Below are 12,559 nucleotides of genomic sequence, written 5' to 3'. Positions count from 1 at the left end.
TACATTACACAAGAAAAGACGATGATTCATAAATGTCATTTGATATATTTATTTGTCTTACTTGTCAAAGCGATGGTTTACTGTTATTTTATTGAATTGTCTAAATTTGTGTTGTTTTAGCAATTTATCTGTACTTTTCCCAAATTCCTTAGGTTTTTCTGGATTTTTCGAGGTACCGTACATATATTGGTCCGGATTTGAAACATCTCTTGTGCAACGGTTTCAGATATATTTTTATCACATAGGTATTTTTTCGTTTACATTGTTCCGAAATATTCAACAAACATTTGGTTAAACATTTTTTTTACTATTTCTAGTCAGTGTCAAGTTCCAATTTATTGTATATGAAACGAACATTTTTCTATGAATTTTTACGTATCCAAAGCAGTAGTTTCAGTGAAATAAGACCGGAGGTAAGTTTTATATTCTTACTTTTCAACGGTCTATGAATAACGTAGCTGGTCTATGTATATTTTGGATGGCTGTCTTCAGTTTCCTATTTTTTAAGCCAACGCTCCAAAGTCACGTTTTAAAAACTGTAGAAACCAAGTAAAGGTCTTTGCACACAGCGGGCGCGGCGCGGCGGGACGGGACGGCGACGCGACACAATGTACTAGATCGTCGCGTCGCGTCGCGCCGAGCGGGACGGCTCTGTGTGGCGGCCTCCGTAATATCTAGTACATTACAACTGCTCAGTGTCGCGTCGCCGTCCCGTCCCGCCGCGCCGCGCCCGTTGTGTGCAGAGACCTTAAAGACGCTTAGAAGTAATGATTATTTTTAATCAATCACCCGCTAGGCATCGTCGATGGTTTTCAAATAGAAAGTTCAGTCAATCAGTTTCACCACTATATAATTCTATGTTTGATTAGTAATGCATGTCCTTGTAATTAACTGATTATACATTACTGCATGATGATAATAGAACTGTTGTAACTTGAAAATAATTTGTAAATATAGTTGCTAATTAACATAGCGTAGTGGTGAAACACAAGCGATCAGAAAATATATTTTTACATACATTTGTTAACTGTTTCCGAGCAGTTAGTATGATCTTTGTTTAATGGTGGTGGGTTTTGTATTTTTATACGGTCTATTCATGATTCTTTTTTCACATCAAGTGATCTAGCTGATTTAGCAGGACATACTAAATCTATGGAATACTTTATGCGTATCATGTCTACTTTGACACGTGGTTTATATGTATTTCTTTATCATGGCATTCTTTTTTGTATCTGATTTATACCTTCGTTTAATTAATTAAGATTTGCGGTACAACCTCCATAGACGGGCTTCCCCTCGGGCGCAAGTTTGTTCTGTAGTTGTTCTTCCCAGATGACTTCAAGTCTTCGCTATCTATACCGACCTTCACCCAAGGGCAGTCACCGGCCCTTCGCGATATTTCTATTTTGTTCTCAAGAATAATTAAACAACAGAACTGACTGACTGACAATACAGAGTCAAGTGACTTTGAAACCAATTTAATAGATTTCATTAAAAGCGCTAGCAACTCCGATAGTATTTGAAGTTTTTGGATATTTGACAATTTTGCGGGTCGATTCGCAGTGGTTTTTGCCTAGGATTGATATTTATTGATTACGTTTATACATAGCTATAGTTGACTTCGTATTGAAGTTGTTGTACATTAGGTATTTATGTTGTTAAATTAGAGCCGTCACTTTGACTGCCTAGGATGTAAAAATTAATAAGTATTTTTATATGTTGTCGAGTTTATATTAGACCCAACACAAAGATCGTTTACAAGTTTGTAGCCTAGTTTGTCCTCCATTGAAATATTTTCTTGAAGACTAAAATACACTGCGGTCGTAACCTTATGTTAGAGAGTTAACTTACTATTGTACGGATTAGTTCACATGAATATATAAGTATAATATTTAAGCTAAACGGATGTTGATATTTTTCCTCCGTGTTTGTTAGAACTCGCGTGAAACTGCTGAGCAAAGTAGCATGACATTTCGGCCGTTGCTTAAAATTTCGGTTAGCGCGAGTGTAACTGCTAAATTGTAAATCCTCAATAAAAACTGCCCTGTAAAGTAATTACCAATCATTGTGTATATAATACCTAAGAAGCGCGTGTGTACGCGGCCTAAAATTATTAGACGCATACAAATTTGGACCTGTTTTGTAATGTTCATATATATTTTTTTGAGTTATTAAAAAAATCAATGACGAAAATTCTAATGGACATAGAAAATAACATGTTTGCTTTAGTAGTGTATTGCTGGACAATTTTAAAGCAAAAAATATCTGAAGTAGGTTACAATCCCTAGAAAAATCGTTTGGCGTTTATCAGGACTGGTCGTCCCACGGTGTGAGTTAAGCCTTTATTGAGGTTGAGACGTCTATTGACGTCGTGGCTATAAATGACAAACTGTCATTGTGACAGCTGTCATCGTGACAGCTCGGCCCTTTTGTGACAACGCTCCGTTTTGTTTGCAAAACGTTCGTCAGTTGAATACCTTATTTTTGATGTGGTTAGGTCTATTTAGAGCTGATTAGTACATAATCGTTAGGGCTTTCTTCCTACCGTCTTCCCACATCTTCCCGTAGACTCAGTAGCATCCCGTCTCTCCACACCTCGATGTAATCATCAAAGTATAATAGTTTAACGTGGTTATTAGTTAGATGATTTAGTGATAAAATGTTATGTTGTTTTTCTACGATTATTTTTATTCATCTTTGCTAGTGTTACTGCTTTGTTGATTTTCATACCAGGTCACTTAGGCCCCAGTGGGCACTGTGACCCAAAATCCCCTCCAATTTAAAGTTATAGGTTTTTTACATCATTTGTTGAATTATAAATCTTTGATCAATGTTAACCCACTTTATATATTTCTCTGTTGAGAACTATGAGTTAAAATTTTATTATGAAATTCATACCCATATTTATTTTGTATGAATTAAAAAAAAAACTACAGCCAATGTAAATATTACAACCATTTCCCAAAAGGACACGCCACTGAAAACGTCAAGTATTGTGACTTAAAATGTTTAATAGCAATTACTTATAGCCCTTAATTATAATCAGAAAACGTGATATATGTATTAGCTATAAATAAAACAAATTAGAATAATGTATTATTGTTCATTGGTCCGTATTATTCGCGAAGTGGAAGTTCGTAAGTGATCTATATCCGAGGGCCGTGAACAATTTCGTACGGTTATACATATTGGGCCCAAGTTTAGCGACAACGAACTTCAGTTTTGTTAAAACGCCTGTTTACTATGAATGATTATGTTCAAGTTTTGAACTGAAGAGTAGTGTTAAGAAATACGGATGTTTTTGTTGTCGGTGAGCCTGGGCCTCACACGAGTGATCTTTCACTAGAGGTAGACAAAGGTTTAGCGTTAGTCGAATCTGTCATAATCATGATCCAACGCGATTATACACCATGCGTAATTGTGATCACTATATTGTATAAACATATGCATGTATTTATTAAAATGTCGCAGGAGGACAGATAATGCCCCAATCTCTTTACTACTAGAACTATCTTGTAGAACCTGATCTTCTGGATGCTAGCTGCGCATTCCAGTTCTTTTTCAAGTAAAACCCTTTTCAAAGTACATAAAGTCGTAACAATAATTGTACCATTCGATTTATGGCATGGACGAAATAGTTGTTTGACTTCCTTACCTAGAAATATTAGCGTTGATTGTGACTTTTCCTTTGATTAAAATACATACCAATCGTTTTGTAATTGAGCCCCTTCGGATAACTGTACTCAGCCGATATCTCTCTTACTGCGACATATATAACTTTGATCCATTACTTTTGTTATATTTATCGTCCTTATGCACATGGTGTTACAAAAGTACTCTGTGATTTCACTGAGCAAGGGCTTGTACATTGGCCGGTCCATATAACCACGGTCTTGGTGTTACGGGTACTTTTGTAACACCCTGTAGATCTAGGCAATGGAATAATTGTCAGCTGCCGTGATCACTCTGTGTAACGCAGTTGGGCTTTTGTCAACTTGTAACCAACTAGCAAAGTTCGCTTCATTTAACTAATTATTCTAGTTTTAAATAAACAATACCTTTTGATATCTAAGGCTGGTGATCTATTTATACTTTAGAAGAAAAAGTTTAAACAAAATATGTAAGGCTGTAATATAGATATAGCTGAAAAATACAACGCCCAATCTTAGCGTTTATTTTGTTTTTTTTTTTCTTTGTAATTTATGAACGTGTGACAGGCGCAGTTGTAGATGGAAAACTATGGACTCTGCATCATTTCATAGCTTTCCTGTACACAACTGTGCCTGAATGTAAACACTAATAAGTCCTAGTGATTCCGTTGTGGTTCGCTAATTAGTTACAATTAAACTTAGTGCAATGACGAACTTGCGTGCAATACGTGTTAGTGATGCGGGACGACCAATCGCGATGTACTGATTGACAAGCATTCATACCTAGGAATGAGTGCACGTCTCGGATCTATTGAGTCCTCTCGCAACACGCATGCAGCAAAGGAGATCTAACGATAGCAATAACACGATCTCTTTGCATTTACTTTATATGATTTATAAACATTACAAAACTTCGGTTCACTTGTAACTAATGTTTGTACATTATTGTATTTTTTTCCTAGGAAAAGTCATTATTTATAAATAAATAGTCTGTTTAAAGACTTTTAATAGGACTTGCGCACACAGTGCGGTTTAGTGTAATTTTTTTTGTAAAGTTTTTAGTTAATAAATTCTAACATTTATTTGACTTTTTTGTTTTTACACGACACCCCTTAATTGGCAATCACGCGACACGACTCTCCCATGACACTGCCAATCGCAACCGACAATAAACCGTGCGCTTGTACACAGCTGATCTGCACTCACATAGTTCATCGTCACGTTCGTGCCAACATTTGTACCAACACGTGAGCGTAGCGCGAGCGCTAGACACCCATCTTCCAACATTGGCGCCAATATTGGAGCCCAAATTTTAAAGCTGGCGTTAGTTTTGTTGACTATAGTAGGTAGTGTCATTGTGTACAAACGCGGCAATCCGTCCGCTAGTTCAATGAAAAAAATGCATTTTAGCATCCGATCGGTTTCCCCCGTCCCCCTCACTACTACACTTGAGTTCTTAGGCATTACCTACTCACCAAATCCCTTTGCAATATAGATAGTAGAATATTTGTTAAGCAGTTGTAGAAACAGTCAATTCGCAATAGTCTTAGGTCCTGCCTTAAAATGTATTCTAATCTGTATTCGTTTTCAGAAAATGCAATAGAAATAGTGATACGATTAAAATTCTAGATGTTAACGGTTTTATTGCTATTTTTGCTAAGCGTAGGTCTCATCGATATACGTAGATAAATCCATTAGTTGAGAGTGCAGCATAGTTACATGTAAATCTATTCCCTGTCTGTTCACCATTACACACACATGCATATTTTTGTTTTGTTTTATACGTTTGCGTTGGCCGCGACCGTATCCTGTATGGTCGCGGCAAATCCCAGATCAGCGTGGGGTTGTGTCTTTCAGTCGTAATTTTATAAGAAGGAGCGGCAATTTTAGATTCATAACCCATTGTATTATCCAAATAAATCTACAGACGTATATTAATTGTTAAATAATAATATGACATAATTTGTTTATGTTTAGCTTTAAAAGCGTAGCTCGTACATGTGTAAAATAAACGTTATATTGTAGTCACTGCTACAATATTTTTAAATATTTATTACGATTAATAGAGATGGTGTTTGAAACTAAAATTTCCTCTCTGCTATTGAGGCCATACGCCCCGATAATAAACGCATGGCTGCATTTGTTTAAGAATGCATAAACATTCATTTCCATAGGTATGTATTGTATATGTAAAGACGCGTTGACGAACGATGTCTGTAACTTATTTTTAAATTAATATATAATGCCTAAACTTAATTGTTATGTGATGTCTTCATTTTGCACGAGTATATACAGAAGGAACAACATGTATAGTATAGTATTTTTATAATTGAATCATTTGAAGTTGTGTGTGTAAGTAGGTAACATTTGTGCTGCCCCGAACGGAATGATCGCTTATAAAGTGTTTGTTCCCAGTAGTCGCCGTCGTGCAATCTGAAGACACAGTTGTAGGGTTGACTAACAACTTCCCTAAAACGGAGAAATGTACAAACATTCTAATCGTTTATTTACTATTGAGAACACATGCAGTCGATAAGAGAAAACTATCTAGGTTAGTTGGTAAATAAGTATATCGCTTCGAATGGAATACTGAAGCTTTTCCAGTTTTCTCGTGACTCGTGACTCCCTGCATGCAAGCATGATATCTGTGATAAACAACTAGTGATTCACTTCCGCGCTAATCGAATAAGATTCGGTGATCGATTCTCCTTTTTAGTACGAAAAGTTAAGTCAACTAATCAACTCGGGGTGTAATAGTATTTAGTAAGTTTGTGACGAGATTTTAATGAAATCAATAAAGTAATTGAATTTTTTCAAAATATTGTGTAATCCTTTGTCTAATCGTTGGGATGTTTTGTACATTGTATTAGGACTGTGTGTTTGTATGTCACGTTGTATCTCCTCTTCTATACACTTTAGGCGTGTAAGAAATCTTTCATCTGATTTTTTCTTAATTGAAGATATATTCCAAGTAAACACACCACTAACATTATGGAATATTTTTGATTTAGCGTTTTTCTTTGTACTACCATACCTACCTTCTAATGAAACCATCTGTCGGTATATTAACAAAGATACTAATTTAACTTGGATTTAAGTGACATACAAACAGACAGAGAGGTCCGCTGTAAATATGTGGTTGATTAGGAGATAGGCCGGTATTTGTGTTACTAGGATACTTAAACTACTATCTACGGAGGTCTTACCGTGATTAAGGCCGTATACAGAAAGAATGTTGGTAGCCAGCTTCGATCCACCAGCGTCTATGGGCGGTGATCCATTCTGTAATTGCACCAGTTTTCTGAATGTGGCTTTAGGCGGATGATTGTAAGACTTACTGTAATACTCAATGAGCCAACTCCAGCTCGAGTGTGTATCAGAAATAAAGTTATTATCAAATAACCATTGAGAGAAATTATAGCTAAACAAGAAAAAAATAGGTAAGTATGTACCTAAATATGATCATACTTACCTATTTATATGTATGTACCAGCAAAATCTACATAAATGCCACCATAATGACAAAATTTGATAATTTAATAAAATATAAAAGTGATAAGAAGTTCTTTAGTATCCTAGTGACGCCAATGACAGGCTTTTAGTTAATTTGTAAAGGCGATAAATTGCGTTAATTTATATCCTAGGCATTGCAGTTTGGTTGCCTTGTAAAAGCTTATTTGGGTTCTGCAGATAAAACCCGTAATGTAAAAAGACGCGGAACCCAGCGTGCTAGACACGCGTGTCTGAATAATTTATATTTATCATATAATTTGTGAAATAAACAGTTTTGTGGTATATTCGTATTTTATTATTTTACCCTAATCCCTTCTCCCCAAAAATCATTTGTTCAAAGTAGGCTGAAAATCGGCAGTTTTTGAAGGACAAAACAAAAGACTGTCCTCAAAACGCCTTCTCACGACTGCTTATGTGTTTTGCTGGGAAGAAAAAATGTTGGAACAAACTCCCCAGCAACTCAATTCTGTCTTGTTTGAAAAGTTAGTGAAGCAGCCGACCGTTGCATTCAAAATGTGCATATCTACTAGATAAAGTCGTGGTGACCCATAGTGGATTTCAATAACCTTTCTGTTCATTGGCTAGCGACAAATGTCAAAATTATATCTCTATCTATACACTCCCGAGCAAAAAAATGGAATCGCTTGCGCTATACAAATATAACGATTGCCAATGATACAATATTCACAGTTGAATGTATATGATCTCGTTTGAAAACCTATATTTTTAGCTTTAAATGAAGGGTAGAAACAAAAAAATCATTTCCGTATTTAAGGAGCTAATCCTCTTTATTTAGACAGCAAAGAAAATCATCCGAAAAATAAAATTGCTCCAGTTTCCCTGAACTGTCGATTTTTGACACACCGGACTGGCTTAAATGAAGGTGACGAGCCACAGCACGTTGACTATAAACATTTAACTTTAACATTGAACATTTAACTGTAAATATTGTATCATTGGCAATCGTTGAATTTGTATAGCTCAAGGGGGTGATTCCATTTTTTTGCTCGCGAGTGTAGTTTACTAGCCGTTTTCCCGCAGTTTCACCCATGTCTCGTTTGAACTACTGCCCGTAACAAAATGTAGCCTATGTTACTCGGGGAGAGTGTAGTTCTCCAGCAGTGAAATCATTTAGGGTACAAACAAACAGTAGTATAGTATAGTTAATCTGGTTTTGATTCGGGGGAAATATACAGGACCCCGATTCTCCTAAGTTAATAATGTCAAAATCGAATAGAAATCGAATCGCAATATGATCGTAATAGCAGTTTTAACCATATCGGGCATTCTGCTACTAATAAAAGACCAATCGTATTCGATTGACATTTGATTGGTGTGCGATTGGTCTGCTATTTTGATGATTTTGGTCTATACGGTAGTTTGCTGTACAATCATTTTGCAATCGTAAATCATTTGCAGACAAAATGATTCATTATTGAATGACGGAAAAGGATAAAAACGCTTATTTCAAAGAAAAAATAGCGGAATGCCACATACGCTTCAATCGTAATCGAGTCGGGATTGGATCTCAGTCGAATCGAGTCGAACGTCAATCGAAGGTCGCTTAAGTAAAATTAGGAGAATCGGGCCCCTGTTTTAAAGTATAAGAGGTTACCACTGCTTAACCCGTCAATGGAACAGCAGCGCTGGCCTGCGGGGCCGCATGAAAACCCCCTTTAGCAGACCACAACCTATATCCCATTACTAAATGATTGACAATAGTGTCAGGTTTACGGTCTATATTGTCCTACTTATCTTACTTCCAGTGTGTAAATGTGAAAGTTTGTGAGAATGTGTGTTTGTTATTCTTTCACGCCAAAACGGTTGCACCGATTTCGTTGGAATTTGATATTTAGATAGGTGATACCCTGGATTAACACATAGGCTACTTTTTATTAACACACCATGCAGGCCAAGCCGCGAGCGGAAGCTAGTGCTGCATAATGATCTCACAAACTGCCAAAAATGGTAAACCGCAGTCCATTATACAGGTAAGTAGCTAAATTATGAAAATACTACATCCAAACTCAAATTCAACTTATTTTCAGTTCACTAGGTTGCTCTCGGAAAATAACGAAGCCACATTTCTGTGTACACAGACTGTCGAAACGCAGAACAAATGGTTTATGAGATCCTTTCTTGAATATACCATTGCTTTACAAACGCTGAATTTAATGAACATTGTAATATTCCGTGTACGGAGTCATTTTACATCCTTAATTCCTAAGAATGCCTGCTTATATGTAAATCTTTTCCAGGATTATCTAACAAATAGGTCACAAACTGTAAAAATTGGAAATATTCTTAGCTACAAATTAAATGTTTATTTTGGTGTCCCTGGGGCTCAGTGCTTGGCCCTACATTATTTATAATCTATGTAAATAATCTTTGTGATATTGAAATAGCTGACGCGAAGGTGACTATATACTTTCGCTGATGATACAGTAATCTTATTCCAACATGCAACATGGTCCGATGTAAAGTCTTCAGCTGAGCAAGGACTTCGAAGGATAATTAAATGGCTTTATTACAACTTCCTTACATTGAACGTTTTAAAAATAATACACAACCCTCTTCCGATTTCCAAATAAAAGCTCATTGCTCTAATTGTGTCAATACTAATAATTGTGATTGTTTGTTTTTATCTCCAACTAATAGTACCTACCTATTAAATATCTTGGCGTTGAAATCGATAAAAATTTAAATTGGAAACAACATGTCAGCAATTTAAAAAGTCGAATGCGCAAACTAATACCGATTTTCAAAAAAATCTGAAATTTACACGATAAATCTATGAGTAAAATTGTTTATTTAACACTGTGTCGGTCAATAGTTTCTTATGGTATCTCTGCTTGGGGTGGCGCTAGGAAAAGTACCATTATAAAAATAGAAAGGGCGCACCGATGTATTTTAAAAGTCATTAATTTTAAGGGATTCCAGTATCCGACGACTGCACTATACAAAAAATTTGGCGTCCTAAACATTCGACAACTGTTTATACTGAATATAGTTCTAAGACAACACAACCGTGCGAAAGACCAAGTAATAAATCTACTTAACTAGAAGATCACATGAAATGTACGCTGTCCCAGCTCGTAAAACTACATTTGGATAAAGTTTCTCTCTGTTCCTGGCTCCGCTATTGTACAATCGTATAAGTAAAATAAAACCCTTAAAAAATATGACAAGTTATATCTGTAAAAGGGCCCTGGATGAGTTCCTGTAATCCTGTGTAAATTTGATTATGAACGGACTGAACAATTAATTAAAATATGTAAATAAAATATATATTATGATATTAAATTTATACCCATATACAAAAAAGTACCACGTACACACACAGAAAAAAAATTTATATATATTTGTTTAAGAGATATAGGTATATATATGTTACCGTAAGATTACAAACATCGTTAGATTACAATCTATCTCGAGAGATTGTAAACTGTCGAATTATTGTGAACCGTAACATCTGATTGCAATTTAACGCATTATTTTTCGCTATATTATAATCTATCGATGAGAAATTGTCAAATTGTCAACTGTCCGAAAGCTCTCTCTGATTGGTCAGTCTTTTTGTAAGATCGACCAATCACGACCAGCCGTTCTGTTCCCATGGAGTTCCCGTAGAGTTAGGAATGAAATAGAGGTGTCAGTTAAATAAAATAAATGCTCTTCAAAAATTCTTCAAGTATTAAATTTATATAAAAATAACTCTTATAAAAATACAGTTAGGTATTTTGTCTTCAAATACAAACTAATATTTAAAAATAAAATAAAAGGGGTGCTAATTAAACAGGCTTCTTTTTAATATCATTATTCGCCCCCAAAAATGTATGTTGCCTTCTAAATTACTAAGTCAGCCACAATTAATAAAGCGTCGAGCATCTAAATAATACTATCTTAGCCACGAGTTATCTTCCACTCTAAATACAACTCAGCATGATGGTTATTTTTTTGCATCTAAATTTGTAGCATGCATTCTAACAGTAAACTTCTTATAGTTCGGCCATTCAGAGAATGCGTTCCTGACACGTCGCGATTGAACTGACGACGTAACTACATTCATTGATTATTGATATAATAATGTTGTTTTAATGCTCCTCAATTGTTAAAACGGTAAACAACCAGCAAAAATATTTTTATCGTAACTGCAACGCCATTGCAAAGTTACGTCGTCAGTTCAATCGCGACGTGTCAGGAACGCATTCTCTGAATGGCCGAACTATAAATACTATTAAATGACATCATAAAAATATTTATTTACCTTCTAATTATTTAACTCGTACCTACTGAGTTTTTTGTTTAAAATATAACACATCCCATATTAATTGAAGTATTGCATAACTTCTGTCACGGCTCCGGCGCTGCGGGGCTCCGGCGGTCCCATGCGAGCTTATCGTCGCAGATGGTTTTCACGCTCACCACCGCAGCTTCGGCTTGCTGGCCGGCGGAGCCGGCCAGCCTCAGCCACGGCGGCGAGCGCTGAAACTACCTGCGCCTCAGCTCGCAGGCCGCCTCGCCCCTCCGCGCCTACGCGGTTTTGAATTGCACTCTAGGGGTAGGGCAGACAAGACTACGTGGAGTCGGTTTTGCAGCGATTCGTTTTCGTCACTAACTTCAATTTTTAATACAATTTTTAATTGTGTGTAATTTGAGTCTTTAAAATTAAGTACAATTTTTGATTTTATAAAAAATTAAACCGTCACTTATTTTTGCACGTCAAAGAGCTGTGACACCGGGAGTTGCAAAGAACATTGTCTTTTTTGACGTTCTACCAATCAGCGCGCAAGATGCATTCCGTTCTACGCCAGTTGACAATTTGACCGCTCTACATCGCTCTCGATCTTACAAAAAGACTGACCAATCAGGGAGAGCTTTCGGACAGTTGACAATTTGACAATTTCTCATCGATAGATTACAATATAGCGAAAAATAATGCGTTAAATTGCAATCAGGTGTTACGGTTTACAATAATTCGACAGTTTACAATCTCTCGAGATAGATTGTAATCTAACGATGTTTGTAATCTTACGGTGACATATACATATATAGATATTGATTCTTATCAAATACTCCATTTCTTATTATTAATTTTTAAAAAAATTGCAACATGTTTGTCTAGTTATTTTGCTTATACTAGCATCCACTACATTGTAACTAAATAACTTTTTAGGAAAAGAGTGTCTTATGTCCATAACGTTACGATTGCAAATTCATGCTATAACGAGAATCTTACCTTTCCGTGACACAGTTTTTAACTAGCACGGGAGGTAAAGAACTTTTCTTGTATACCGTCGATGGACATTATTTTATTATCAAACTAGCTTCTGCCCGCGACTTCGTACGCGGATCCTGTCCCTTATGCCAGCGACTACGGGGTCAGCAAAATCAAA

Source organism: Helicoverpa zea, chromosome 31, assembly GCF_022581195.2.
Source record: "Helicoverpa zea isolate HzStark_Cry1AcR chromosome 31, ilHelZeax1.1, whole genome shotgun sequence".
NCBI classification, from domain to species: domain Eukaryota; kingdom Metazoa; phylum Arthropoda; class Insecta; order Lepidoptera; family Noctuidae; genus Helicoverpa; species Helicoverpa zea.
Note: the sequence above shows the minus strand (reverse complement) of the source record.